A 6,862-nucleotide genomic window follows, 5' to 3' on the forward strand; every position below is an offset into this window, starting at 1 on the left:
AATCTGAAATTTATTAACATGGGACATAGTTATGTATTTATTTGTGTATTTTTCAATTACAGGTTATAGTCGGTGTTTTAATTAGTGTCAGGTGTGTGGCATCAAGGTCAGACAATCATGTACTTTGCACGGTGCTGCCACTGATATTTCCAGCATCTGCCTGGCACCACGCACAGTTGTTACAACATTAGTGACTCTATTACCCTATGCTGTACTTTACATCCCCGTGGCTATTCTGTAACGATGAATCCGTCCTTCTCAACCCCTTCCTCTGTTTCACTCAATCCCCTCCCCTCTGGCGGCCATCGGTCTGTCCTCTGTACCTATGAGTCTGCTTCTGTTTTGTTGGAACCTTGTTATTTAAAATGTGACTGCATCTTGAATTTCCCCCCTTGCGAAGTTCCTTTAAGTAAATATGTTTTTACAGGTATGCCCGAAGATCTAGTAGTTAATGATGAACAAGTGTTCTGTCTGCATATGCATATGATCCTGCTTGCTCTTTTTCTTTAAAAAAAAAAAAAGTCAGTGCTGAAGTTTTCCATATGGTAAAAAATAGACATTTCTTGGAGGGTAGTTAATGGCAAAGGGCCTAGTGTGGGTGGAAACAAAATACTTTCTTCTGTACAAAATTAACTGGCCTACATGTGACTCATCTCCATGGCCTTGGACTCATTAGCACAATCCTCTACTAATTAAACTAATGAATCTCAAAATAATGTCAAATCCTACGTTTGAAAGAATAAAGTTCTTCTTTAACTTGGCTTGTGAAAACGGATGCAAGCTCTTCAGCCAGGATGCCAGAAATGTGCTAACACTTCCTGAAGTCACAATGACAACAGGGAAAAAGAATTGCCTTTCACTTTTTTCCTTCTAGAACTTGTTCATGCATGCACAGAATGCCGTAAGTTCGCACTCCCTGATCTACTGGGCATGTACTGATAATACTAAAAAATGTAAAAGATAATAGAGAAACCCCCAAAATAAAGAAGTGGAGGTCAGAAACTCTGGCTATGGCTAATATACTATGTATACACACTCACAAAGAATAGCTACCAAAGAAATGTAAGTGATATGTTTACTTCGTATGGTGTTTTCTAAAGCATGTCCTTGGATTTGTAATTAATATTAGCTTTAAAGACTCTAAGGTGTATTGAAGCGAAGAAATCAGGTCAATGTTTTCTAACCCAGAATCCCCTTAAATTAATTGCCCGTGGGGTCTGTTTCTTTCTTTCTTTTTATCAATGGCATCGATTATAGATGTTACAAGGTACTTATATTTTTACTGAGAAAAGCATGTGAAAAAAGAGGCAAAAGTACTTGAGGGTTAAAGTAATATCACAAGAGAGAAAACGAGGTCCAGTCATGTGTAGAATTACTTGTATCTCCACAATGTTCACTTTTATATTTTTGTGATAAAATTATACAATACATATTTAAAATGTTGAAAATCTAATTCACAGATTGAAATAGCAGTTCTTCAAATTCCAGGCCTTTGGATTAGACTGTCTTTACTCTGTATCAAAACATTCCTGAGAGGTAACATCAGCTTCTTGGTCAAAGTACAGTTTTTGCTAAATTACATTCTGCCTAAGTAAAGACGCTCTTGTAGCACCTATTACGTGATCGTTCTCTTTTATCTTGGCCTCAAACATCTATGTAAATAATGCTGCTATGAACATAGGGTGCTAAGTAGCACCCCTGCAATGACTGATATATTAGTTTAAAAAATGACTTCAGCAGAGAGCCACAATATAACTGAGAGTCATTTTCCTCGATTATAATTTCTTTGTTAATTTCCTTTTGTCTTTATTTCATTAAGAAGTCAGCTTTTTTTCCCCCGTGGAAAAGAACTTGGAAGTATTCCAATGTATATGATTCAGCAGGTCAGCCTGATCCCTCACCAACCAATTCCACCTTATAGATTATTGTCACGTTTAGGCAACAGTTTGGCCTCCCCACAGTCAACCATGGGCACTAAGACCATGGTTTCTTTGATTAAGTTTAAAAATAATGTTCAACATAAGAGGTGTCAGAGGTAAAACACTTACGTTCAGTAGTTTTATTAAAGTATCCACAGGAAATAATATACTTTATAGATCAATGACATTTGAAATTTCATTGTTTGCTGCAGTCCTTTTTGTTTAAGCCACCAGATATATGCTCTTTTAAGATTAACCGGACTCAGATATACATATAGGACTTCAAATCGTTTTAAAATTATGTTTCTAATTGTATAGCATAATAACCATTCAGCTGGAAATGGTTGCTCCTGTGGTACACTGTTTTAAAAGTTTAAGACAAATGCAGGTCATCCTTAAGTCAAATTCTGAAATAATTAGGTGTACGTACTGGGTGCACCGTCAGTGCTTATTCGTTAATGACCTGCTCTCCCCTCCACCCCCCCCCCTGACAGCCGTCAGTCTGTTCCATGTATCTGTGCCTCTGCTCCTATTTTGTTCATCAGTGTATTTGGTTCATTAGATTCCACATATGGCTGAGATCATATAGTATTTTTCTTTCTTTGCCTGGCTTTTTCACTAAGCGTAATTCTCTCTTGTGCCCATTTTCAAATGTTAATTGACCATATAGGTGTGGATTGACTTCTGGGCTCTCTGTTCTGTTCATTGGTGCATATGCCTGCTCTTATGACAGTAGCAGACTTTTTTGATGACAGTGCCCTTTTAGTATAGTTTGATACCAGGTAGTGTATTCCTCCTATTTTGTTCTTTCTCAAGATTTCTGAGGTTATTTGGGCTCTTTTTTGGTTCCATATAAATATTTGGAACATTTGTTCTAGATCTGTGAAATTCGACATTGGTATTTTAATAGGAATTGCATTGAATCTATAATGATGTTAATTTTTCAAGTCCATGAGCACAGTATATGCTTCCACCTATTTGTATTTTACTCAATTTCTTTATTCAATATCCTGTAATATCCTGAGTACATAATTTTTACCTCATTGGTTAATAATTTCTAGGTACCTCATTTTCTTTATAGTAATAGTAAACGAAATTGTTTTCTTAGTTTCTATTTCTGATAGTTCATTATTGGTGTATAGAAATGCCATGAATTTCTGATTGTTAATGTTGTATCCTGCTATTTTGCTAAATTTGTTTATTAGCTCTTGTAGCTTTTTAGTGGAGTCTTTAGAGTTTCCTATGTACAATATTATGTCATCTGCTAATGATGACAGTTTTACTTCCTCCTTTCCAATTAAGATGCCTTTTATTTCTTCCTCTTATCTGATTGCTGTGGTCAGGACTGTCAGTACCATGTTGACTAAGAGAGGTGAAAGCGGACATCCCTTCCTTGTTCCTGAACTAAGGAAAACACTTAAGTTTTGCCCATTGAGTATGATGTTGGTGGTAGGTCTGTCATAGACGGCCTCTATTACATTGAGGTATGTTCCTTTGGTTCCCTCTTTGCTGAGAGTTTTTAATATAAATGGTGCTGGATTTTATAAAAAAATTTTTCTGCATCTATTGATATTATCATGTGGTTTTTATCCTTCATTTTGTTTATATGGTGTATCATGTTTATTGATTTGTGACTATTGTTACAACCTTGCAGTCCCAGGATAAATCCCACTTGATTGTGGTGTACGATCTTTTTGATGTATTGCTGTGTTCAGTTTTCTAACATTTTGTTGAGGATTTTTGCATCTGTGTTCATCAGAAATGTTTGCCAATAATTTTTTTTCATCATGGTGTATTTATCTGGTTTGGGAATTAGGATAATTCTGGCCTCAGAAAATAAGTTTGGGAGCTTTTCTCCTCTTGAATTTTTTGGAATAGTTTGAGGAGGATAGGGGTTAGTTCTTACCTAAATGTGTGGTAAAATTCACCTGTGAAGCCATCTGGTCCAGGGCTTCTGTTTGTTGGGAGTTTTTATTTCTCTGGTTATAATCTGTCTATTCAAATTATGTGATTATTCTTGATTTAATTTTGGAAGATTTTATGTTTATAGGAATTTATCCCATTTCTTCCAGATTCTCCAATACATAAGCATAGAGTTTTTCACCATACTTTTTACACCCCATTGTATTTCTTTGTTATCGGTTGTTACTTCTGGTCTTTCATTCCTAATTTTAATTTATTGGGCCCTCTTTTGTTTTTCTTGATGAGTCTGATTAAAGGCTTGTGAATTCTGTTTATCTTTCAGAGAGTCAGCTCTTGGTCTCTTTGATGTTTTATATATTTTTTTGAGATTCTATTTTGTTTATTTTTGCTCTGATCTTTATTATTTCTTTCCTGAGGTGGGCCTGTAATGCTGTCAACTTCCGTTTTAGGATTGTTGGGTTCTCACTTTCCTTTGTTTCGAGGTACTTTTTTTTTTTTTTTTTTTTTTTGGCCTTTAACATGCTTTTTTTATTCAAAACCAGCTGTCCACAGTGATTTGACCTTTACGGAGTAAACAAATTTGAGTTTATGCCACAGGCTTCTTTTCTTCCGTGGTGGGTTTCTTTTCTGCAGGCTTCTTCTGAGCTGCTGCTTTCTTGGCTGCAGCCTTTTTTCCCACCGAAGGCTTCTTTGGCTTCTTCAGCTTCGTCACATGAACATCCTTCTTTCCTTCCTTCCCTACCTCAGGCTTCTTGCCTGGAACCCCCTTCTCATCTGATCTGGCTTCTAGCGCCACTGCTGCTCTATCCACCCGGAGCTTGTGGTTCTTGGCCTGGCGAACAATGGTGTTCCGGCGCACGGTCTTTGCATATGGGTTTAACTTCAACATGACTCTCGGGTTTTTCAGTGGCTTCTTCTTCAGAACTCTGCGAAGCATCTTCTTGCGTGGTGCTCGGAGGGCTCTCGGGCTCTCTGGGCTTTTCAAGGTTCTGCTCAGGTCTGTATTGAGCATCTTGTGCACGGGAAGGTTGTAGTGACTCCTGAGGGCGCCTGCTTTACACCAAGTGCCATACAGATCATCTAACCTGCGGAAAGCACTTTCAGTCCGAACACAGAAACGGCCCGCATGCCCACCAAGAGCAAGTTTCAGAATGTTCAGTTTGCTGACATTAAGCAGAGGAATTCCAGGGATGTTTCTGAAGGCTTTGATGATCCCGTTGTCCTCGTTATAGATGATGCAGGACCCCCCGTGCTGGATATGATGATGGTTTCTCATCTTGCCCTTGCCAGCCCTCATTCGCTGAGAGTCATAGACCTTTTTTATATCATTCCAAGCCTTAAGCTTCTTAAGAAGCAAAACAGCTTCCTTGGTATTCTGGTAGCTTTCAACTTCATCTTCAACCACCAAAGCAAGTTCAGGAACTTCCTCAATGCGGTGACCTTTAGACATGACCAGTGCTGGTAAGGCTGAGGCAGCCGGGACAGAGCAGGTGGCGTATCGCTTCTGTGTAGTGTTCACTCTGCGGTGCCAGGTTTGGGTTGGTGCGAACATGCGGCCCCCACGACACATATTTCCAAAAGCACCCTGGCCAGAGCGATGAGTTCCACCACCTCGAGCTCTGGGAATTCGAGCCACAGCCCCGCCAGCACCGCAAGACTCAGCACTGGTTTGATGTCCTGCCAATTCACTGACAGCACAGGGCTGTCTATTGTTTTTGCACAAGTTGCTGTGAACAAAGTTCACAATATCTGGTCGAATGGGAGCCTTGAACACAGCAGGCAAAGTGACATTTTTGCCAGACGCTTCCCCCTTTTCGGAGTACACTGTTATCAGTGGGTGAGCACACGCCGTGGTGTGCAGAGAGGAAGCCCCAGTCCTCCCAGGCCCGAGGCTCCCGCAGGAAAAGCTCAAGGTACCTTTTGAGTTCATTGCTAACCCATTCAGTGCTTAGTAACCTGTTTCTTGTTGAGCTGCCGTGTCTCTGTGTATCTTCAGGTTTTTTGACTTCCTGTGCTTCCTGCACTTGTGTCTTTTTCCTTCACCAGGTTAAGGAAATTCTCAGTCATTACTTCTTGAAACAGTTTCTTGACTCCTTGCTGTGTCTCCTTTCCTTCTGGCATCCCCATGATGAGTGTGTTGTCATGCTTCTTACTGTCCCAAAGTCCCCTTAAACCAGCCCCATTCTTTTTTATTCTTTTTTCTTTTTGCTGCTGTGACCGAGTGTTTTTTCCTACCTTCCTTGCAAAACCGCTGAGTTGAATCTCTTCTGCATTTGTATGAGGTCAGTTCTGCTGCTAAAAAATGAAAACTACTTAAAAAATATCACTGATCTAGGCCATCAGCCTCATTTTACCTTTGAGAAAACAAAGGCCTAATGGATTTAAATAAGTTTTTCACAAGAATATCCATTTATTGATTAGCAGAATAAATTGTTCATCACAGTAAATTGCCAGGATGTATTTATTATCTCTGATATTTCTATATAATTTCAAACTTTTCAAATGCTTCATGTGAGTTATTTGATTGATCCACTGGAAGTAGCACTATTAAATGTTTCTAGAAAGCCTTAGCTCACTCTTAGAGATGAAGAGATGTGGTAGAATCAGGATACAAACTAAGTTTTCTTGACCTTCAGAGGCTTGCCCTGGTCATAGTTTGTTCTGATAACAGATCGCCTAAAAAATACCAGTTTACAAAGATGTGGAATATGCATGTGTCAAAATGCTTATCAGAAGTCCTGATGCACCTTGGCTGGTGGGGCTCAGTTGATTGGAGCATTGTCCCATAGACTGAAAGGCCATGGGTTCACTCCCCGGTCAGGGCACATACTTCGGTTGTGGGTTGTGGGTTTGATCCCCTGTCAGGGCACTTACGAGAAGGCAACCAATCGCTGTTTCTCTCTTACATCTATGTTTCTCTCTCTCTCTCTCCCTTTCCCTCTTCTCTAAAAGTAATGAAAAAAAAATGTTCTCAGGTGAGGAAAAACATTTTAAAGAAAAGAGAACTCCATGATACTGTC

At 39.3% G+C, this 6,862-nt stretch overlaps 1 pseudogene; it reads right to left on the reverse strand.

Annotated features, from left to right (window-relative positions):
* Nucleotides 1-4,428: 4,428 nt before the first annotated feature.
* On the reverse strand, nucleotides 4,429-5,772 carry LOC149990328 (large ribosomal subunit protein uL4 pseudogene; annotated as a pseudogene).
* Between the last annotated feature and the right edge of the window lie 1,090 nt (nucleotides 5,773-6,862).

Source organism: Furipterus horrens, unplaced genomic scaffold, assembly GCF_987537825.1.
Source record: "Furipterus horrens unplaced genomic scaffold, mFurHor1.1.pri manual_scaffold_17, whole genome shotgun sequence".
NCBI lineage: Eukaryota > Metazoa > Chordata > Mammalia > Chiroptera > Furipteridae > Furipterus > Furipterus horrens.